Genomic DNA, 25383 nt, shown 5'->3' with positions numbered 1-25383 from the left:
TTGCTATAAAACATATCCAATAAAAAAAATTAAAAAAAATAATTTCTTCATAAATGTAGGTCAAAATGTCTTTTTCTATGTCTTTGCTAGAAATAATCCCAATCCATGTAAATTAATTGGTTTACGTAAAAGTTATAACGTCTACAAATGGCGGTATATACTGGAATTCTTACCTTTTTTTATACTAGTAATGGTGGCTATCAGCGACTTATAGCGGGACTGTGGTGTGCATTCTGACACTGGGGTTGAACTAACTAACTGCCATTGAAATCCCCAGTGACAATGATACAGTGATCAGTGCTAATAAAAAGCACTGACACTGTACTAATGACACTGGGCAGGAAGGGGATAACATCTGGGGTAATCAAAGGGTTAACCATGTGCTGTGTGTGTTTTACATTATGTGCTGTGTGTGTTTTACCAGGGAGACATGCTGCTTTGTATTTCTCTACTGTGCAGAGAAATACAAAGCAGCATGCCCTTGCTGACAGGAGAGAGACCTGTGTTGTTTACAAACAGGTATGTCCCCTGTCAGCTTTACCTGACAATCACCAGATCGGGATTGAGTCGGGACCCAGTGATTGATATTCCTAGCCGCCAATAGCAGGCACAGGTAGGGCGGTGCGCACGCACCCCTTACCCAGAAATGCAATATATATATATTTATATATACATGTGTATATGTATGTAATTTTGCGCAGCCCTGCTGCCCTGTATCAGTACTTCTACTATAGGGCCGCGGGCAAGCGGTTAAAGCACTTAGAATAATGATTTTATTTGGGTGACAATTGTCTCTGCAAATGACTTTAACCTACCTAGTCTAGCCCACAGTCTACCTAAACCTTACTTACCTGTCTTGGTAACAGACATGGTGTTAAACAGGACACTCTGAAGCTTCAATATACTTTTTTTCATGTTATTTTAATAGAAATAGCTTAAATGTTCATACATTAACCATATAATACAGAAAATATGTCTATTTGACTGCATCCAAACATATAGTAAGATTATGCGACTTGTACATTCTTGAGTAAATGGGAAAAAATGATTGGGTGTCCAATGTTCATTATACACAAGAATTTAGTAGACTTACCGTAATACTGTTTTTAATAACTGTTGTGGTTCATGCCTATCAAGAGAACTTTTTTTATTGCTTGGGTTATAGTAGATGCTGTAGTAAATACTAGAGTAAATGAAGTTTTGAACATTATCGGCAAACATATAAATCATTTCAGCACAAGTGTAATGATGCCCCCGTTTCCTTGAAATACTTGGACTATACAGTAAGTAGGTATGAAAGTAGCTTCCACTTTATAAAACTATGCTAACGTAGTTCATACATGGGCCAATTTGTCAATTATTATTATTATTATAATACAGGATTTATATAGCGCCAACGGTTTGCTCGGCGCTTTACATTATAGTGGGAGACAATACAGTAACAATACAGTTCAATACAAGAGGGAATTGAGGGCCCTGCTCCTTGGAGCTTACAGTCAATGAAAATGAAAGGCTATATAATCTGTTGGAAAAGTTGGACCTACTGGGATGGTCATTATCACCATTTTCCAGTTTTATCTGACAGACTCATAATGTTTTTTTTCAACTAAAACTCAAAAGAAACATTTCAGGCTATGCAGCGATCCTAATTTACATCATATGTCCTTATTTTTTTAAGATGGTATCCCTGAGCAACTTCAAAATGTTGATTTTCTTCTTTCAAAGTCTCTAAGACCAAAACTCCTTAACTCCTTCCCGCTGTCCACATGCATATATGAGGCTTCTCAGTGGGTGGGCCTTCATGCTGAGAGGCCTCGTTTATGCGCAACCAAAAAAAACAACTGTGCCAAGAGCGTGCACCATGTGCACTACGGCACAGTTACCAGAAGCTAAAGGAACGCTACTGATCTCTACTTTCTGAATATGTGACCGCTGTGACTGCCAATCACGGTGGACACATGATCACAAACCCCGCCCCGCTTCTTGACATCTAAAACCCTTAAAAATCTGGGAGGCGCCAGCACCAACAGGTTAAAGTTCAGCTTCAGATAAAACTTTTTCATTTGTTTTGGACATAGACTTATAGATTAGAGATTTTGTTAGGTTTGTGTTTGCTGTCTGTGTCGCTGTTGGGCAGCTTTTCCTTGAATTTCTGTCAAGACATGACATTATAGAAAATCTCTCATATAGGGACATGGGGAAAAAAATGTTTTTTGTAGAATGGAAAAGGATTCAATTTTTTTTTTTTTTGCTGTTGGTGCATTCTCACCCCACTATTCCTTATCCTGGAGTCACAGACACAGGAAGTGAAGGGAACTTTGACCATAGTCATGGGCAGAAGGAAAAATGTAACTCATCCCCTATCTGTGACCCCATTAGACAATATAGAGTGCAGCTCCAAGCACCAAGGATACAAGTTCAGTAATCTACTGCATGCGGGTGTCGGCATCTAAGATGCTCATCCAAGCTCACTAAATATAAGAGACGCTACACTCCTTACAGCCCAAGTATTACATTAAGTCCAAAAACAGCTTCTGCCTGGGCTCCCCCCAAGCCACACCCACTGACACATTTCACCCTGCCAACAGGGCTTAGTCATGGAGGTCTTCCCCTTTCTATCCAAAACTAGAAAGAAAAATATGGCTTGAATATGTCTTTATCAAGGATCTTCTTATGCCTTCTAATCAATATAGACCCTACAGCCTCTCAGTTAATGAATATGGTGTTATCTATGCTGTAAGTGATAATACCACCAGGTCACTCATGATGATGTCACCAAACTTTGGACTGACCTCAGCTTTGCGAACAAATCCCCAAAGCTACATAAATAATTTATAGTGTGCATAAATAAATGGGATAAAGCCAAACTTGCTGTAAAGTGCCATATAAATAAGAAATGTGTGGGTCTGTTTACTTAATAGCCATACATGTTCACAAATGAATATACTGTTTATTAATAAATACATAGAAATAAAAAGGTTATATTCTGAAAGTATACTTTTCACAAACTGTAGTGCTACGTATACATAGACATACTTAACCTTGGCTCTTCAAAATGTCTTTCTTCAGAAAAAATAAGCTAATATTTGTCCTCTGATTTGAATAATGCCTTATTTATGTTTATTATGCATACTTGTGTTTTTTATTTAAACCTCCTTTTAATCTGTTCATACATTAACTTGTATACCTAAAAGCCACGTGTGCAATGAGCATGTAGAACATTGTTTTGACTCATCCAAATGAATGCACAATGAATGAAAGGTTAGATGCTTTTTAATATGTTAATGTCTTAAATATTCCACGTTCTATCAGCTCTAAAAGCATTTTAAAACATGAGCTGGCATACTTTAATGCAATTCAGCATACATGCTTTTTTTAAAGCAGAAAATAATTGACCACTAAAGACAAACAGAAAGTGCCCAATTTCTGCATATTCTGCATTCAGGTAAAAAAACACGGTAATAATTGGGTGTGTGAGTGATAATGAGCCCTTACAAGCAGTAGTACTGCCTGATTTGAGTTTGTGGTGAATAAGTGCAATTCCTATTTAGTTTATTATTGAGTTGTTTTTTTTTCTTTTTTCAACAGAAGGGACAGTAGTTACATTTAATTTGTGACCCTTTTGCTGTTGGCAGCTGTAATAGCTGAATTCCTCTGTCCTCTGCCTTCTTCCCATACCCCACAAGGAATGGAGGAGGCAGAACCTTTGTTCATCCGCCCGTCCTCCATTCATAGCTTTTCATTCATGGAAGCTATAGTACAACTTCTATAAATGGCGGAAAGGGCATGCATAGTTGGCACTCTATTAACCCCTGCAGCAATGGAAGATTACAGCTGCCAGGTATGAAGGGAGGGCGGAGGATTTCACCTATGACAGCCAGCATCAACACAAGGGACACTTAAGATTAAATGTGAGTACTGTCTCTTATGCTGATATTTTTTTTTGTAAGCTTTACCTTAACGTAGGCTTTAAAGCTGAATACCAGACAAATAGCTAAATATAGAGAGATGCATTCATGCAGCTGTTTTACCTGTCAAAATATTTTTATTTTTGTCTATCCATTCACAAGATGTGCATGGTCCTGCTAGACCATACAGACAGGCTGATGACCTTACTCTTTTCTGCCAGAGTGAAACAGTAAAGCCCGGTCACTTCCTTACCCATGGCTTGTAATTGGAAAGTGAATACGAAGGAGCAGTTCAACAGAGCTACACCTCGGCTCACTCTGCTGTCTGCTCCTGTCAGTAGAGTTGTGCTTGATGTTCGAGTCGAACATCAGCTGTTCGTGTGTTCGACGAGCACTTGAACTGTAAGGACGTTCTGTGGGCTGTTCACCTGCCACGCCCCACAATGCACTGCATCCTGACAGTGCATTGTGATTGGCCAAAGCAATGCACCTGACCACAAGTCAGGTGCAATGCTTTGGCCAATCACAGTGCATGATGATGTCACAAGGGGGTGGGGCCACCTGGTGATGTCAACTGGGTGACCTCGCCCCCTTGTGACGTCATCACAGTATTTAAGAACTGTAAGGCCGATGCAGCTGTCAGATGGCGGGAGCCAGCGTTGAGAGCAGAGCAGTTTTGTTTCTCTCTTTTTTCAGGTCGGCGGTAGTGGCGGATCTACTTCGGGGGACTTTTTGTTATTTTTGTTTTTAACAAAGGACTTGTCAAAGACTGTCTTCTGTCATTTTTTACACTACATTTTTTTTTTGTGAATGAGTAGCAGTACCATGTATTCCATAGTCTTTCACATTGGGGGGAGGGCGGGATCCAGATTCCGATAAGCCCCCGCCCACAGACCCCCACAACCACAGGCCTTGGTTGTGGGGAAGATGCCCTTGTCCCCATCAACATGGGGACAAGGTGCTCTGGGGGGAGCCCCTCCTGCCCCAAAGCACCCCCGCATGTTGAGAGCATGTGTCCTGGTATGGTTCAGGAGGGGGGGGGCGCTCAATCCTCCCCCCCCCCTTTTCGGACCTGCTGGGCTGCATGGGCTGCATACTCTGATAAGGGTCTGGTAATGATTTTGGGGGGATCCTCACACCCCATTTTTAAAAAAGTTTTAATTGCCAGCAATTCTTTTTACATTCAGCTGTTAGCGGGGAATCACTGAAACAGTAAAGAATGTTTTTACTACTAAAATACCGCATGACTTAATAATATAACTCATGCGGCATTTTAGTAGCTGTGCAGTATCTTAATGCATACTCAGATGTGGTAAGATACCGCTCAGTAAATTGTCCCGGTTCCAAGTTTGCAATCCATCTTTCATTAGATTTAAATGTTTGACCACAAACCAAACGTGGGGGTGTTCAGCCCATCACTACCTGTCAGTATGGTCTTTGCCAGCACTTGTGCATGGGACATAATTGCACTCAACAGATAACAGAAGGCTGATATCAACTGAAATTCAGGTTCCTACACCAGCTGCATTCACAAAAAATATATATATATATATATATATATATATATATATTAACATATGTAACTGCATTCATTAGTTTTTTATATCTGCCTGGAGATCAGTGTTTATTATAAAGCTTAAAGTGGTTGTAAACCTCTAAAATGAAAAATGAACAGAGCATATCCCTCTATAGTGTGTACTAGCCTCAGTCCAAAGCTGCAAGTGTCATTTCTGTCTTGTCTCTCTTCCCTCTGCTATCTGCATTAGTCACCTCTGACAGGTTACCCCTGCACTGCAGAATCTTAGATGATAACCCAGCCCCCCCCCCCCCCTCCAGCACACAGAAGGTGATTGGCAGTCTCAGCTGTGCATAAGACCCATAAGCATCTGTAATAGAGGATACATCTTTTTCTCCACACAGATCTCAGATTACACTCAGCTCTGCTCTATCTGCTATGCAGTGGGTGATGTCAGATCCCTGTCTGCTGGAGCTGAGAAAAAGCCCTTGATCTGTATGTTTAAGAAGGCTATAGAGGAGAGAGGGCTGCAAATAAACAGGTAAAACATATGTAGGATGATGTATTTAATCTCTGTCACCTGAGGCCAATCAGTTCATTGGACATATAAAAGGGTATACAACCACTTTAAGCAAACCTAGATGCAATCTTATACTAACCTATTTTGCTGTCCTATAATTAAAACACAATCTAATAATTACCCATGAGCAGCTCTGGTTTTTCACCGACTATTGGCAATCCAAACACAACTTTGGAGGTGGAGTATGTGCATTTTGAAATGATTCTGTTCAGGTAGAGCCATTTTGGAAGATGAAGTAAGCCCAAAGCTGATAGCAAGTATTATGCAGTTTCATAGCAATTTATGATATAGGACAGAGATGGACAATACAACTTAGGTTTTCTTTAAAAGTGCTCTCAATGAATAGAAGTGGAGCACAGTGCTGCAGCTATGAAGTGCCAGTCCCTACATGTATAGGTATATATACCCCAGCCTCCCAAATCTGCATGGCCAACTTTTGGGACGTTTTAACATGCAACATTTCAGCACTTTCTGAAGCTTGGCTGCCCCTTCCTATCCTCTACTGGTTCCTAATGGCCAATAGGATGATTATCATAGTGATAAGTCAACAAGAATGTGGAGGGTGAAGTTTTGCTGATAGCTTGAAAACTATCTGGAAATTGTGGTCATATCAGGTAAGTTTAGGGGGACTGCTGTAGGTATGCACAGGTACGTCTAAGTGTCCGTACTTCATACCTGCACTAGTTTGCCCCCCCAGTGACAGAGGTCATAGACATCACAGGATGATCAGATGAACAGGCATAATTTGACCAAATGAAATTATATTTCATTGATCAATCAGGCAGTCAAATCCTGCCTGTGGATAACTTTTCAGATCACAGAATGTTTTACTGATAAGAAACTGCCACACTCCACCATGTAGAGACTTTTAGATATTACAATAAAGAGAAATGGGGTTAACAGAAATGTTATTTTAATGTAAAAAATTGGCTTATCTTGAAGCATCAAACAGCAACATTGACTCCATCAGAATGTCAATTAGTCCTGCTGATTTTGAAACTAAGCTCCTAATGATAATGATATTTTTTAATGAATTGCTACAAGGTGCAATTTTTTTTTTTTTTTCATAAAATTGCATTTGAAATTTTTTTTTACTGTATTCTTTTCTTGTATCTTTTATGAGAACAAATTATCATTAAATAAATCTTTCCTGAAACTTTTGGTCACGTCGTGTTCACCTTCAGACCTATGCGTTAACACTTATCATTTAAAGATTCACTATTCTTTATTCTTAAGGGAAACATAATTCTGCTTGACTTGAGGTTGTCATGGCAACAAAACAGCTCATTAGCTATTCTCCTGCTTGTGTGTGAGGCTCATTAATTTATACATTAATTGTTGTAATGCGGATGAGATGGCTGTGTTTTCCCTGGCATCTTTTACACCATGTAGATTTTGGAAAGCAAGTTAGTCTAGTCGGTTGGAGTTTAGCCGTTTCTATCTCCTATGTAGGAAAACATTGGTCCATTAACTTTCATGGCTGGGCGATAACCTTTTATTGAATCCAGCTTTAATAGGGGTGAAAAAATACCTGTCTGCAAGACAAATTAAATTTGTCTGACCAGAGGGTAGTGAAGCTTCGCTTGTTCATTGCGGTGGGAGTACACCGGTTGTGAAAGAACACCGGCAGTAGCTAGAAACATGCCATGTCATTCTCTGTACCAGTTAAGATATTCCAACTTTAGTCACAATATTCTACAACAAAATTGTGGTCAGGAATTCTAATTTGTTTATGATAGTGGTACTCTTAATACTGCATATATATATATAGCAAGAATACATATATAGCCTTAAAAGCATACATCTCAGCATCGTGACCCAAGAAAAGGAGCATTTTAGAATGACACTGTGTTTTTGCCAAGGTGGCAGTATTGATTGTTGTAGATGTGTATTGTTACTATGAATGTTGATGGATGAAGGAGTTTATTTTTGTCCATATTTTCATTATAAAATTTTGGGAGATATTCAGCCCTGATTTAATTTTTAAAATCTAAATTGTATTTTCAGTCTACATTCTGGACAGTGTAGGGTAGATTTACTAAAGGCAAATAGGCTGTTCACTTTGCAAGGGAAGTTGCACTTTATTTCCCAGTGCTTAGTGAATGAGACAAAGATTTGCTAACTTCCATCATCCAATCAATGAAAATGAAAATTGCTGTTTTTTAATATTTTCCTAGCACGTAATTGGGTGTTTTTTGCAAAGTGAAGTTTCACCCCATTCACTAAGTTCCCTCACTAACCCTTGCACAGTGAACAGCCTTTATGCCTTTAGTAAATCCACTCATATGAAAAGTGGAACACCATAATTACAAGTGAAAGAATTTCTTGCACTAAAAACAATTAGAAACATTAGAAACTTTTCTTTACGTTTAGCAAATCATCACACATGCCAAAGCAAAGGTTATTTTATCACATTTAGTTCCTACAGTTAGAAATGTATTCAGAAATATAAATATGCTCGTAAATTAGGTATATATCTATAAAGCAGTGGCTGTGACATTTACCAAATACTCACTGCAGGTGAATCTTCTTGCATTAAATTACAGGAAATGAATAAAGTGTAAATGAATAAATCTAAATCCAAAATCAAAACAGTAATATATTGCAGATTACTACTCCTTGGTGTAGTAGCTGTATTTATTTTCTTCAAGCTTCTATTGCATTATTTTCAGCTGGTAATCATGCAGATAAACCACTTCCTGTCCATGGGTGGCTACGTCTTCCCTCCTTTGTATCTATGGGGGGAGCCATGGCTGTCATCCTAGGCTGCTCTCCCGATATGGTCCCTTCATCTCCATTATATGGGGGGCAGAGCAATTATTAGTTTACAGAGGATATCTAGAAAGGAAGATATTCAGTGAAGCTTCACAGCACTGTGGTAGTTCATTGAGGACTACAAGCTGACAGCTGCTAAGGCTGCCGGGACTAAGTCTCCCATTCACAGATGACTGTGATTGAGTGACGCGGTTGTGTGGGTGGAGTCTCGCAAGGCCACTTTTTAAAAAAAATTTGACAACTAGCGAGGGGGGAGAAGATGCCCTGCTAGCTGTCAAAGCGGAGATCGGGGGGGAGTGGGGAGTGGTCTGATTGTAACATGTTACAGTCATGGCCGAAATTGTTGGCACCCTTGATATTTCTCCAGGAAATCATGTATTTCTCACGAAACGTATTGCATTAACACATGTTTTGCTATACACATGTTTATTCCCTTTGTGTGTATTGGGACAAAACAAAAAAAGGGAGGAAAGAAAGCAAATTCGACATAATGTCACACAAACCTCCAAAAATGGGCTGGACAAAAGTATTGGCACCCTTTCACAACTGCGGATAAATAAGAATGTTACAAGCATGTGATGCTCCTGTAAACTCACCTGGGGCAAGTAACAGGTGTGGGCAATATAGAAATCACACCTGAAAGCAGATAAAAAGGAGAGACGTTCACTTAACCTTTGCATTGTGTGTCTGTCTGTGCCACACTAAGCATGGACAACAGAAAGAGGAGACGAGAACTGTCTGAGGACCTGAGAACCAAAATTGTGGCAAAATATCAACAATCTCAAGGTTACAAGTCCATCTCCAGAGAACTAGATTTGCCTTTGTCCACAGTGCGCAACATTATCAAGAAGTTTGCAACCCATGGCACTGTAGCTAATCTCCCTGGTCGTGGACGGATGAGGAAAATTGATGAAAGATTGCAACGCAGAATAGTCCGGATGGTGGATAAGCAGCCCCAAACATGTTCCAAAGACATTCAAGCTGTCCTGCAGGCTCAGGGAGCATCAGTGTCAGCGCGAACTATCCGTCGACATTTAAATGAAATGAAACGCTATGGCAGGAGACCCAGGAGGACCCCACTGCTGACACAGAGACATAAAAAAGCAAGACTACAGTTTGCCAAAATGTACTTGAGTAAGCCAAAAGCCTTCTGGGAAAACGTCTTGTGGACAGATGAGACCAAGATAGAGCTTTTCGGTAAAGCACATCATTCTACTGTTTACCGAAAACGGAATGAGGCCTACAAAGAACAAAACACAGTACCTACGGTAAAATATGGTGGAGGTTCAATGATGTTTTGGGGTTGTTTTGCTGCCTCTGGCACTGGGTGCCTTGACTGTGTGCAAGGCATCATGAAATCTGAGGATTACCAAAGGATTTTGGGTCGCACTGTAGGGCCCAGTGTCAGAAAGCTGGGTTTGCGTCCAAGATCCTGGGTCTTCCAGCAGGACAATGACCTCAAACATACGTCAAAAAGCACTCAGAAATGGATGGCAAAGAAGCGCTGGAGAGTTCTGAAGTGGCCAGCAATGAGCCCAGATCTAAATCCCATTGAACACCTGTGGAGAGATCTTAAAATTGCTGTTGGGAAAAGGTGTCCTTCCAATAAGAGAGACCTGGAGCTGTTTGCAAAGGAAGAGTGGTCCAAAATTCCGGGTGAGAGGTGTCAGAAGCTTATTGATGGTTATAGGAAGCGACTGATTTCAGTTATGTTTTCCAAAGGGTGTGCAACCAAATATTAAGTTAAGGGTGCCAATACTTTTGTCCAGCCCATTTTTGGGGTTTTGTGTGACATTATGTCATATTTGCTTTTCTGCCTCTGTTTTATATTTGTTCCAATACATACAAAGGGAATAAACATGTGTATAGCAAAACATGTGTTAATGCAATACCTTTTTTGTGTGAAATACTTGATTTTCAGGAAAAATATCAAGGGTGCCAACAATTTCGGCCATGACTGTACATGTTACACCCTGAATATGGGTGTAACATGTTACGAAAGGTGAACTTATCCTTTAACCACCTGTGAATGTTTGATGAATGTCACATTTAGTGCTTTATAAATATCACCCACAGTGTTATAACAAATTACACTGTGCAGTAACACACAATAAAGTAATTCATTTGTACAACCATACCATAAATTATTAAAAACTAAAATGTGATTGGGCACCTTGGGTTACCAACCCCACCCCTTAAAAAAGGATCTCTAGAGAAAGGCAGAGGGTCTCCTCTGATTGAGGGTGAATTAAATGTGCAAGATATTCAGTTTGTAATACATTGAGTTGCATTTATGTGAGAGTTTTTCTTTTCTCTGCAGAAGTCTAGCTACAATATTTTTTCTTTCCTTAACAAATGTTACATTGAAAAGTTAGGTCTCGAATAAATGACCACAAGACAGAGAAAGAGGGACTGCATGACTAGGTTAAAAAGGGAGTGTAGACACAGGAAGAGTTTTGGTAATTTAAAGGATGCCAGAAGGTGGGGTACTTACTTGATTGGTGTGGATGGACAGGAACAGGTGAGGTTTTCAAGGGGTTGCAGGCAGGAGGGTCCTGGGAGAGTTTCAGTTGGAGGATGGCATAAATCACGGGACCTCCCCCCTTAACCATTTACTTTGTTTTTTTTGCTCCTATTGTTGGTCGTGGGTTGATTTCAGTTGAGACATTCAGTCTTGGCAGCTGGATAGGTTCAAGGTTCTAGAAGGTGGGCAGTTGGTTTAATGTGAATCAGTAGGGACCCATTTTAGGCCCTCATTTTTATATGTTTATGGTAGTAAATGACATTACTGGCAATTGTCCCTCAGTCGGTGTGGTGTGGCATGGCTGGAGACCTCCTTCATGGGTTTTCACAGGTACTAGATTAAAATTGCCTACAAGGACCTTGAGGCTCCAGTATACATTTATTATTGAAGGTTATTCAGTTTTTTGGTTATTTGTTATTATATTTCAGCAAAAAAGTGGCTGCTGTGGCCATTAATACTCCAATTGGTGTTTGTGTGCTTTATTTAGATAGGGTGGTGTGGTGGAGGGATGGCCAGGCAGCATAAGTTCTAGAGATTCAACCTTAATACCCTAGTCATGCATTACAGAATGTTGTGCTGCATTTAAATGGAGTATGTTCCTATTTCACAAATCACATCCTAATGCAACATTTTAGAGTGAACAGAGCCTATAAAAAACAATAGATTTCTGCTTAGTATTGCATTGGGCCTGTGTCTTGCAGGCGTGAATGGGCCTTGATGCAGATAGTTGGTAAAGTCAGTGTTCTTGAAATATTTGCTTAATTTCTTCTTAAACTGAGACTAGAGCCATTGAATTGGCAAAAACTCTACCAATTTAAGGCACCGTGTTGCCTTCCTTGATCTCATTCTACAGCATATTGATATTCAGAACATTTCCAGGTGAGTAATATATCAAATGCTGTGTGGTGTAATTGAACGTTATTGCATACTGTAGATGTACTCAGAAGTGTTCCAAATACAGTGAGTGCTGTATGTATGCAAATGTATATCTGCTGTAATGCAGCTGCTCTACAGCAGTGCATTGAAGTTAGAAAATATTCCCAGTGGATCTTTGTTTTAGTATTTCTACATTGCCAGGCGGACAGGGGAACAAACATTTAGCTTGCAATTCTTGGGATAAATCAGTATCCATGTTTATTCAATTACAGTATCTGGACGTCATCTGGCAAACATCTGCTGTTTATGTCCGTACAGACCAGATTTTCTTGATGAATCTAACAGCTAAATTAGCTGGAGGAGCGCCAGGTGTCGCGGGATGCTCCTATCACCAGCAGTTTCATCATTATGGGAACATCTCCATGAAGATATTTCACACATAATTATTTAATCACTTAATTTGTAGAAAAGGGAAAAGTACCATTATCACTTGTTTCCTTATGAAAACCTTCACTTAGCACGCACTCTGCAATTACCATATAATATCCTTCTTCCTATTTGAAAAGTCAAATTTGTCATAAAGTGGTCACAGACTGTCTAAACCACGAATCAAGTTAAGAATGGATGGAATTTAAAATGAAAATTAATGTTTCACTTGCTGTGATCCAGGTTTTGAACATATTAACAATACTGAAAGGTGGCCTGGCAGAAAGTTTTGTCAGATATCTGTGTATAATTATCCGTAGACATTAGATGCTGATTGGACCATTAAACTGCCTGTTATGATCTCACATAAATGTGCTATGCAACCATATATAACATTTCAGTCTGGGTGATAAACTTTTATCTCAGCAGAGCTTGGCTAAGGGTAATTGCTGGAAGTCTGGATATTCCAATGATGCCCCAACTGTTCAGTCTTCTAAAAATTGCAAGTATTGGACTTTTATCATCTAATGTCCTTGAATGTTTTTCAGTGAATCTATATAGCACAGTCTGATACATACCTACCCTGCTCTTCCCTACTATCCTGTTTGCGTGCCAGAGAAAGAAGAGTGTGTAGGCTCAGTGTCATTCTGTATTGGAGCTTGCATAGGGTCAAGGCTTTTACCCTCACTGCTACATGATAAGTGAATTGGCTGCTTAGGTGCTATGAGCACAGCATCATGGGAAGAGGGTCACATGTTACCCCATACCAGGAGACACATGGGGGTGTGCTGTGAAGGGATTGGTGTGTGGGGAGAGTAGTATCTGCTAAAATGACAGGTGCACAGAATGGCCCCAGTTACTATGAATATATAATTACAAGCAACATTTTGTGGGATTTTTGTTTGTTTGTTTTTGAAGTAAAGCAAAAATGGCTACAAAATAAAATGTGCATTACTATCCCCTGCAGGAGTCGCTTGCTAATTTTGGCTCTCCGTTCTGTCCCTTGACTTCAAGAGCAAACTCAGCCACACCTGGTGGAGTGAAAGTTATTGCAAGCGCATACAGGAACACAAGTGTAGATACCTTTAACATGGTTGTGAATTAGTACCAGAAAATAGACACAAGGCCACTTAGTGATAAATAAACTTAATGCATTGACTCGGGTTGGAATAAATGGTGGTTTGAGTATAAATGAACACACACAAAGAAGGTTCAGATACCACTAGACTGGAATTAACTCCTGATAGGCAAAGTCAGCAATAACCAGTGCATATAAGCCATAACTGCAAAGTGAATAATGATACTATACCTTGTCTAGAGTGCACTCTAGGAGAATGGCTAGGATATAGTGCAATGCCCCCTGAGAGAGGTACCTCTTAGTATTAGCAATAGGTAAAGGTCTCTGTGTAACAAAAAAGTATCTAAAAAAGTAGTGAGCGCAAAGAAAAAGTGTATAAAAAAGTAGCTAGCACAAAGTGCTGCAACCCTCCTATTCTGCTAAACATGAAAGCATATACAAAAGGTGCAGCGCTTGAGTGTAAAATAAATAAAGAATATAAATAATGTCTGTGTAAAGAAACTAAAATCAGATAACACATATCACAAATAAAGTCCACAAAGTGCAGTGTCCATCAGTGTTGTAAAAATCAATGGTGACCAGCAAAATGAGGTGACATCCATGACAGGTGCATTTGTGACAATCCTCCACCGCTATGCATTCACCAGAAGTTAGGAACAAATAGTCCTAACTTTTCAGCCAGCTAGTGTTGGGGCCCAGTTGTACCATTGGTGCTCATGAGAATAGTCCCAGTCAAGCCTGCAGGCAGCAATAGGGATACTTGATGGCTGTATGGTCAGTTCCTAAAAGGCTCAGTCTCTCTAGCAATGGATAATAAATCCCCACAACAGCAGCTCACCAGTCCCAGTGATATTGCAGCTCCCCGTCCAATCACATACACAGAGATTAGTCCACTCTCTGCTCTGCACCCAAGTGACTCTGGCTGTTGGCACACCTGGACTGACTCAGCATTCTGGATCCTACTCAAGACCAGTCCAGCACCACAGGGCAGCAGCTACAGAGAGCAGCTGCCGCCAGTGTTTCTCCCAGTCTCAATTCTTAGCCAAACCGCTGGCTACACATGGATGGTATGTTTAATTATTATTAATAATAATAATAATAATATATATATATATATATATAGTAAATATATGCAAAATATACAGATTTATCTGGTGTATACATTCCTTTCAGTATTAAACAACATCTTGGGTATAAAAGTGGATTTTATAAGCCTATAAAGTGAACCTGACCTGGCCTAAAACATTCCTAGGCAAATGTGCATGTATTAAAGAGATATAATGAATAATTTAAAATGGCCTACACTATATTGCCAAAAGTATTGGGACGCCCGCCTTTACATGCACATACAGCTTTAATTGCATCCTAGTCTTAATCCGTAGGGTTCAATATTGAGTTGACCCACCCTTTGCAGCTATAACAGCTTCAACTCTTCTGGGAAGGCTGTCCACAATATTTAGGAGTGTGTCTATGGGAATGTTTGACCATTCTTCCAGAAGCGTATTTTGAGATCAGGCACTGTCTCGCAGTATCTGCTCTAATTCATCCCAAAGCTGTTCTGTTGGGATGAGGTCTGTTGGGTTGTGCCAGTCAAGTTCCTTCACCCCAAACTCGCTCATCTGTGTCTTTATAGACCTTGCTTTGTGCACTGGTGCGCAGTCATGTTGGAACAGGAAGGGTCCATCCCCAAGCTGTTCCCTCAAAATTGGGAGCATGAAATTGTCCAAAATGTCTTGGTATGCTGACTCCTTAAGAGTTCTCTTCACTGAAACTAAGGGGCAAGCCCTTTCACCTCTGAAAAACAACCCCACACCATAATCCCCCTCCACCAAACTTTACACTTGGCACAATGCAGTCAGAGAAGTATCGTTCTCCTGGCAACTGCCAAACCCAGTCACGTCCATTGGATTGCCAGACAGAGAAGCGTGATTCTTCACTCCAGAGAAAACATCTCCACTGCTCTAGAGTCCAGCGGCAACTTGCTTTACACCACTGCTTCCTTCTCCTTGCATTACACTTTGTTATGTAAGGCTTGGTGTCAACCTATCACGGTACCACGCTTGAATTCACTGAGCTCCTGAGAGAGACCCATCTTTTTACAAATGTTTGTAGAAGCAGTCTGCATACCTAGGTGCTTGATTTTATACACCTGTGTCCACGGAGATGATTGGAACACCTAAATCCAATGATTTGGAGGGGTGTCCCAATATGTTTGACAATATAGTGTATGTATTGGTCAGCAGAAAAAAAAATATGTTTATAGGTTCGCTAATGTAATGCATGTTTCCCGAATGACATGTTGATGTATTTTCTTTTGTCTGAGGTATAAGTATTCTAGACATGCATATCTGTATTGTACAGAGCAAAATGCGTTTGTTTAAAAGTGTATCTCCCTTTAATGGTAAAGTGGATTTTCAGACGATTGTACCATCATAGCCAGTGCGCATTATCATTTTTCTGTCCTCATTACCTGCTTCTTAAGTGCATTGCTTTGGAAATACTTTGAAATGCAGCAGTGTTTCCAACGAAGCAAGATTTATATCAACCGCGGGCTCTATTTCTACTTTCTGACTATTTTCAAACACATAAATTTCCCTTTTTTTGACAGGTAGATCGGATTTATGTCTGCGAACAGTCTATTTATAAAGCCTCTATCTCTGTTTTCCTGCTTTCAGTATTACTAGTTCTTAAAGTTTCAGGCCATGAAATTTCTATGCAAGCACAAAATGTTATCTTCAGTTCAGTTATACATTATCTGATAAATACTTGGGCTGCTGGTAAACATTCCACATTTCTGTAGTATATATGGGAAAAACTGTAAGTGGATGCCATAGCCTCTAACATTTCCATTTCCATGAATCATCAAGATGAAATAACATAGGGCTTTCTTGAAATAACTTTGTCCGTAACTCACAGAAGAAAGCTAATGCCAAGCAGCAGATTACAGTGATCATGCCATTGACCATTATCTCTGCTTGTGGTTTTGTTCAGTCATCCAGGCTTATTGGAAAGTAATGATACAGGAGACTCAATGAAACTCAAATATTTCATACACCTGTATATTTTCATGCAGATCTGGCTGATCTATGAAGAATCTTGCAGCACAGGAATTCAGACAGTTAGGATTTTAGGATATGTATTTATATTTTGAATTCCCCTGATAATGTTTTTTTGGGAAATAGGCTCTGGAAGCAAAATGGTCACATTTCCAAAGCATGTAAACATAGTGGTACCTTCATATTTTCCTTTTCTGATGTTTCAAAGTATCTCTTTTTTCCAAGAAATCTGCATTTTAGACAGAATAGGAATAAGCAGTGTTGTTACTGTTATGAAAATTTGGACTTTTTGTCAAAAGTTTATCGCTAAAGCAGCCCATAGATCATGTGAATTTCTTTCCTGCAACCACAGGATCGGGATCGCTCCAGAGTCTGGACTGGCTGAGTGGTATCAGCTGACAGCATACTTTAGCCTGCTGTGGGCCCAAAGCGGGTCACAGGAGTGCAGAAAGAAGTGCACTCCTCTGATTCATAGGAGAAGCAGGGCCACACAAGCTTTGGCCAAACTTTTCCTTTAAATTTTCAGGACAAGCTTATGGGGGTACCCCCTTTTTCTAAGGACCAAGCAGACTGCATACTTCAGAAAAATAAATCTAAAATACATATATTTGTTTATATTTTTTTTTCAGAGTAAACCCCTATAACATAAGAAAAACATTCAGATTTTAGAAATTACTTTTGTTGTTTGTTTACTATTGTTTTTATATTATTATTATTATTATTATACAGTATTTATAAAGCGCCAACATAGCTTTGGTCATGTACTGTTTTAACATATTATATTTTCTTGTTTCTTGTAATGTACAGCTCAGCGCTGTACATTACAATGGGAGAGAATACATGCGACAGTACAATAACAATACAATGCGATACAAGAGGGGTTCGAGGGCCCTGCTATTTTGAGCTTACAATGTAGGAGGGAGGGGATAGTGGTACAGGAGGAGATAGCTGTGGAGGATGAAGTGGTAGGAAGAGTGGAGGAGGTCTGAAATTAGCAGGGGGTGGGGTAGGCTTCCCTGAAGAGGTGGGTTTTCAGGGTGCGCCTAAAGGAGAGGATTGTAGGTGATAGCCTGATGGGTTGGGGTAGGGAGTTCCAGAGGATTGGAGACACCCTGGAGAAATCCTGGGGGTGGGCATGGGAGGAGGAGACCAGGGAACTAGAGAGGAGGAGGTCTTGTGAGGAGCGTGTTGGGTGGTACCTGGATACCAGGTCGGTGATGTAACTTGGGGCAGTATGGTGGACAGCCTTGTACATCAGTGTTAGGATTATATGTATGTGTGTGTTTTCTAGAAAAAAACAAGAAAATATAATATGTTAAAACAGTACATGACCAAAGCTACTGTATGTGGACTGCCCTCCATTTTATTGCGTTTAGGTGTTTCCAGTGAAAGGTACTGTTATAATAGTAGAATTAGTGGATGAACACCACAAAATCAATCACATCCACTGCTAAACTAACAGAGGCTTAAGCTACAGTCCTGCATCTTGGCCATGCCCCTCTAATGTGTTTCATTTTGATTGGGCTTAGTTGCAGAAGACCGCAGAGGTGATGACCAGAATGCAGGGATTATAGTTGAAGCCTCTGTTATCTTGCCAGTGGATGTGGTTGATCTATGTGGTTTTCACCCCCTAGTTTTGACATTGTGATTGTTCCATGGAGTTAAACATGCTCCATGCTCCTTGAAGGGCTGACACCCACCATTAAGGGGAACTGATGGAAGGACAAATGGGAGGTGTTTCAGTGGCACTGTTTGGTCACAGCTTCCATAGATATTTTAGACAACTGTTCACCTCCAACCTTGGTGAAACAGTTTGTGGAAGGTCACTTTATGTACCATCATAACTGTGATCCTGTGTTCAAGGCCAGCTCCATAAAGATATGGCTTAACTAGTCTGGTATAGAGATACTCAAGTTTCCAGTACTGAACGCTGACCTGAACCTTACAGAACACCGTTGGGATGAAATAGAATGCTAATTGTGAGCCTGGTCTACTTTCTTGTCCAACATCAGTGGCTGACAAATGTTCTTTTTTTGCTGAACGGGCACGCTTTCCCACAGACACAGACGGTTTTGGAATGGGAAGTCAAAGAACTAATATAGGTGTGATGATCAAGTGTCCACAAACGTTTGGCCACATAATGTTTGTTTATTGTGCATAATAGCCATTGGTGCCCTATTCCAAGCTAACTCCTAGGCAACACTGAGCAATGCCTAGGTACAGTTGCTGCTTATCTTTTAGAGAGTAAACTTGTTTACTACAACTGTTTACTGTTAAATAGTTAAAGTTTGTAAAAAGCATTTATTTACAAAATCTTAAAACAGCACTGCGCAATCTGTCTTAAGCCTAGTACACACAATCAGAAAATCGTATGAAAAATACCACTTTCGAAGCAATCGTACAATAATCTGATCGTTAGTACACATCTTTCTTCCGGAATTATTTGAAGGAACAAGCACAAAAATGTTTCTCGTACAATACCAGATCGTACGATTTTCCTGTAATCGGTACTACTATACAAATACTATACAAACACCAAATTTTTATTCTGTCATACAAGAATTTTCATAATTTTAGTAACCTCTTCACTTTTGATATGAGACTAGCATGCAACAAAAACAGATGACCATTCACTGGATATTCTCATTGTCTGTATGTTGTGTACGTAAAATTCATTATTCAGTACAAGGCCCAAATCCCTCTCCAATCCACACATATGAAACACTGACAACGCCTTCCAGAAGTTAGCTTTACTCAAACTTTTTGAAACCTGGGATAATTCTGAGAAATAAGCAAGCATTCAACAGCTATCTTTCATTTTTCCAATAATTTTTTATTAAAATAGTTGAAATGGATACAAATGAAAACCATCTCAGTTTCAAATGTGGACATCATAAACAGCTATCTTACTTTCAAATGCTTGAGGTTTTTACCCATCTACCTTGTTGCCTTCCCTGTACAGTAGCATTATGTGCTAAATGGCATCATGTTAATTTGTACCTGCACTCCTGCTAAAACAAAGTAAATTAACTACGGGAATGAAAGTAGAACTAAAGGAAACCGTTTTTTCATTTTGAATAGAGTAAGGCAGGGTTATAACCTTTTGAGGTTTATTTTAACTGTGGAGATTTCCCTTCTCCCTATTCCATGACCAAAATGAAGTGAGAAAACATTCCACTAAAGCAGTGTTTCTCAACTCCAGTCCTCATGGACCCCCAACAGGTCATGTTCTCAGGATTTCCCTCAGATGAAACAGCTGTGGAAATTACTAAGGCAGTGAAACTGATCAAATCACCTGTGCAAAATAATGGAAATCCTGAAAACATGACCTGTTGGGGGTCCATGAGGACTGGAGTTGAGAAACACTGCACTAAAGGGAGGGAATCCCTGGTTGTCACTAGGATCAACATGGGAAAATAACCCACTATTCTTGTTTTGCAGAGTACCCAAAATGTGGTATTTTCTTTTACTTTCACGTGATAGTAAACGATAAACAGGACAAATAGAGAGAGTGAATCTCCATAACAGGGGCACAGACAGCATCTTCTAATCCCTCTCCACTCCATCCATAATTTACAAAAAAAATGTTGCCTTTAGTTATACTTCAAATACTGAGGGTGCCCAGTGGTGCCTGCACATACAGAGATCCCTCAAACCACAGAATGCTTCAGAAGTTTGTCTTTTAGGCTTTTTTAATTCTCTTCCTCAGCTTTGCATATGGTCAATGTGAAAGATGGCCTCAATGACTGATGGAAAGGATCAAGAAGTTGAAGGGCGTAATCCCCAACATTGTCTTCAAGACAGATCACTATTTACAAAAAAGAAGATCCTTAATTTTAGGGCTCTAGATGCTCTCTGAAGAGATCTCAGGATATGTGCAAACACCCCCAGGTGCCAGCATTTAATTCTGTTGATCAGTTTACTTTGATTTAGTGCAGTGCAGATTCAATAATAAGCAATCAGTTTGAACTGATTAAACTTAAACAGTTAAGTACTAAGTGCTGTACTTAGATTAAGTTAATTACTTAATTGTCAAATGATTTGAAATTATACGATACAGGCACTCCTGCCATAAAGTACAGACAGGTTTATAGCACGGTTAAGCGAAAAATCAGACCTAGGATTTAACCATCTTGCTTGTTATCAGATAATGAAGGAGCCACATACTGCTAAGGTCTTAAGCTTTCTTCTCTTAGAAATCTTTAAGTATTATACTGAAGGCAAGGCAATACTGGGGGCTAATTCCTTGGGAGATTTAATAGTCTTTTTTAATCTGCTCAGAGTTTAGCTTTTGTATATTGATAACCAGTTGGGAAATATATTCTGTTTGTATTATGATATAGTCCGCTTTATCAATGCTCTGTTCTAAGACAGCAAATTCTTCTTAGTGTGGTAATAACAGCTTGGGTAATGGAGGATGCAAAACAACGATGTATTCAGCAACACAGGTCAGTGCAACTTGGCCACACATATATCCTTGCAACAAGGGGCTGAAGACATAAATTAGTTAAACAGTCCATACACCCAGATGCCTTCAGTCAACAGGGGATGACCAGTGATGTATGTATGTCCCTTGCAATCCAGCCATGTGTGACTCTGGACAGTCAAGATCATTGGAGCAGAGCTAATCTTACTTTGGAGAATATAGGAAGTGTATTTCTCAAATGTTAGCTCATTCTTCATATGTCCTTTTCTAATATTTGTGTTTGCAAGACCAGATACTGCCATCACCAACATAATTATCTTTGCTGGTGCTGCCTGGTATAAGTATATTTTGTATTGATTAGTTTAGATCTGCCGTCTACTCATACATTTTTTTATTATAATTAATGTCTATTGTATTTAAAATAAATCATACAAATTAGTTTTATTGATTATTTGGTTTAGTTTTGTGACTATTTAGCCTTTTGAAAATTAACTTCTCAACCTTAAACTGTCTATACTTTGTTTAGTGTATATCATCCATGCAGCCCATGGGATAAAATATTTGGTGCTTATTTACTAACAATTTTAAACAGAGTGGCCATTTATGCTAATTTTACTCAATGTAGGTGTCTCTTAATTAGATCTGTGAGGAACACTGAACTTCTCAAATAGAGGACAACTCGTGACAAAGGAACTGCCAATCTCACACCGCGGTGTCACTTGTGTAACAATGCCACCCTCAGCTGCACCCTGCACAGAGATTTTCCAGCTCGCGGGACCACAATCTAGGTGTCAGCAGCCTGAGAGCGATTGTCACTTAGGTTAATTACGCAATTAACTCTTTAAACTGCCACCACCTCCTCTTTACTGAGAAGGAGGAAACTCACAATCTTAGCAATAACGCTATGATTTTAGCATAAACGTCTGCAACACACACTGTCACCACAGACAGGTATATTCAGAAAATTATTATATACAGTAGCACTCTTCAAGAGACAGGGATTCTTTAGTTTGCATTAAAAGCCTTTTGAGATAGTTTTAACACTTTTCAAAATAGGGTTTAATAATGAAAAGGTCAAATGGTACAATTAAAATATTTACTGAAAAAAGATATCAAGAGAACAATAATGCAACAGAGAAATAAAAGGAGGTGAAAATGTAGAATGCTTGCAAAGTCCTTGGTTTTAGCAGAGTCCAATAGTCCAAGCAAAAACATTGCCGTGGCTTTCTTGGGTGTTCCTTGGTTGATGTTAAGACGAGAGCTTCTTTCGCAGGTCTTGTCATCCTCCTTTCTGTGATATCAAAGGGGTGTCGCCAGAGATCATCTGACCAATAATCCAGTTTAAGGGATGGTTGCTGGGAGGCCACCACGTTTACGACCAATTCCCAAATACAGTTTTACACTAATATTTATAAATTCCAATACATGCAGGTAGTATTCTAGAAACTGACAGAATATTATTCATAATTATATTTCGTATCCAGGGATACCAAACACAGCATACCTCTGTCACTCAGGAGGAAGGAGACTGCTTTATCTCCTTTCGTGTGTGCTAACATAGTCCTGTATGACTTATACTTATACCTATGAATTGTGTATGAATTGTTATGTTGTGGAATAGACATTTTATGGCACGCTATGCATTCCTAGAGCTTTAATGGCCTTACAGGTTATTTGTGACAGGCTTGACTGAGTTATTATGGTTTTTACGATAGGGCAGAGGGAAGAGTTTTTCATGGTTTGTGGAAACAGATATCCTGCCAAGACTATTTAGCTGTTTACAGCTGGCATTCATGATTGGATGGTGGCGTCTATTGTGTTTTAGTTAAGATAAGAGGCTGTTTTGAAGTGTGTTAAAGGTTACAGCTACATATTACATAGTTTTCAAGAGGAGGGAGGGAGTAAGGTCCCTGCGCATGAAAACAAAATGGCTGAGACCTTAATAAGATAGCTGTCACATACAGCTTCCATGTCCCTATTGCACACAATCATGAGAAGGTCCAGTATGGCAACCAGGTGACTTTGGAAGATACTAGAAGGCTCTTTCAGAGTTGTTAGTTGGCCAATGCCAGCCTGCTTTTAAAGTTTCATTCTACCCAAAATTGATATTTGAATTTGTGGATAGTTGATTTACCCACTGACTCCTTTTATCTATCAGTTACTCTCTTTATTGGTTTCCAACTTATTTCCCTTTCCTCCTATCAACTCCCACTCCTTTTGTGATAAATAAACTCGATAAAGTAAAGCAACAATCCAGCCAAGAGAGTTGGGTCCCTTAATAATGTTTGCAGTAGGTAAGCAGGCCAGTAGATTTGGCCACTGAAGTCCTTAGATTTAATAGAAGCGGCTAATTGACTAATGTAGTCAATGTCTACCAAAAAACTGGAATTATTGAGCCTTTTAGAAGACAGGTAAATATCCCACTGATAACAAAGTTAGCTCAAATGCACCTTATGTGACTTGGTGTGCCTTTATACACCTAAGTTGCATTTACTCCCAGTCTGGAACTACCAGAGCTTGTCTTTTATATCTTTATACATTTTATATAACAATTATATGATGGTGACAGAAATTGTTTGATGCTTCAGTATTCCTTATGTCCAAGTCTCTTTAGATTTACAGTAGGTATTAGGAAAGGAGAGGAATGACACTGATATTTATGGTATATGTACTCGACACACCATAGTGCATAAACTATGCAGATAATTGTTGTAGTGTTATTAGGTCACAAATTAGAGTGCGCCTTGACAGATCATTCCATTGCTCACCTTGCAGAAACCAGGGTAAAAATATTCACTAAAGCATCCAGTAATGAATGAACCACTGCTGCTGAATAAACTGGGAAAGGATGCTGAAAGCTTTAGGATAGAGCACCTAATATATTTGATGTAAGAGATTTGTTATCATGTGTAGTTGTTGCATTGTATATTTATTATTAGTATAATACAGTGCTGTACCTTTTCATAATTGGAAAACATCACTTTAGCTAGTGTTGTTTATGGAATAGTCTTCCTGTTGATTATGTGTAGCTTGTAGTATAAAGATAGAATAAAATACAAGCTGAAAGACTGTGTTCAAATTTAGTAAAATTATACTGATATATAGATTTATTATAATAACGCAATAATAATATTACAGTATATACTGGTAGTATGCAAATATTTTAATAAACAAAGATGGAAGCAGCAGAAAAGATATAAAGAAGGAAAAAAACCTTACTCATAGACATGTCTTCAGGTTGCATAACAAAAACAGGTTCAAGTGGATGAAAGTCCCATAGGAAGCAGTCCTACCCTGGCCAAGGGTTAGGTCTGCACCATTACAGTAGCCTGATGGAAAAAGGCAGCGCTGAAGATCCAAGGAAACCATCGTGTAGTGTCAAATAGGAGCCTGTCAGTGCCCACCCTTGGAATTGACATCAGGTAATAGGAACACATTTCAGGGAGGGCCTAATCTTTGACACCAACACATGGTCCTCCTGTTTGACACCAAAACACCTCTCATTTCCATTGCTTCATCAGGATAGTGTAATGAAGCACACCTAGCCCCACGCCAGGGCGGGAATATGGGTCATTCATCCACTTGAGCCTGTTTATATGCCACCCAAACACATCTGTAATGAGGTTTTTTTTTCTTTTTAACCTTTTTTGTTATCAATATATTTTAGTCAACATACTGCATCCAATATTTTGCACTTCTTCTCTCTCTGTTTTTGCATGTAATTGGGAGCCCACACTCCTCTTCAAGCAAGCTGGCAGCATTGGATCTTTAGTTAGTGTTAGGTGTTTTGCTTGTTTATTTAGTACTTGGGCTTACCTCCTAGCTACATACCCAGGAGTCTATATTATTATATGAGAGTCGTTGTGTTAACCTCCATTCAGACTAGTCTAACTAATTTTGTTACACTTTGTCTGAAGGTTGGTCTTTATTTATACATTCATATTTCCTTGTTGTGGTGCAGCTGAGCGCCATTAGCAAAGATTTTTTGTTTTCTCCGACAAATATTTTAATTAATTTCCAGAGGAACAAACGATTCAGGGGTTAAAGCTGTACTAAAAGTTTAACCCTCAGTCATTCTGTCCATTAGCAGAGTGAGCAGATCCCAATGGACATTTATAATCTGGTCAGTAACACAACAAATGCAGCCAGAATAGGTGAAATTTGACTGCTTGTTCATGATTTTAGGTTCATACACACAAATATTTGTAGTCAGTTTAG

At 39.3% G+C, this 25383-nt stretch overlaps 1 protein-coding gene across 2 annotated transcripts in view; it reads left to right on the top strand.

Annotated features, from left to right (window-relative positions):
• The window catches only part of TTC28 (tetratricopeptide repeat domain 28), a 670967-nt gene that overhangs the window by 509353 nt on the left and 136231 nt on the right, over positions 1 to 25383 (top strand). The window lies entirely within an intron of this gene.

This window comes from Staurois parvus, unplaced genomic scaffold (assembly GCF_062004578.1).
Source record: "Staurois parvus isolate SC_StPar_1 unplaced genomic scaffold, SC_StPar_1.0 ptg000589l, whole genome shotgun sequence".
In the NCBI taxonomy this organism is placed as follows: Eukaryota; Metazoa; Chordata; class Amphibia; order Anura; family Ranidae; genus Staurois; species Staurois parvus.
The sequence above is the reverse complement of the archived record's forward strand: the minus strand, read 5'-3'. Positions and strand labels throughout refer to the sequence as shown.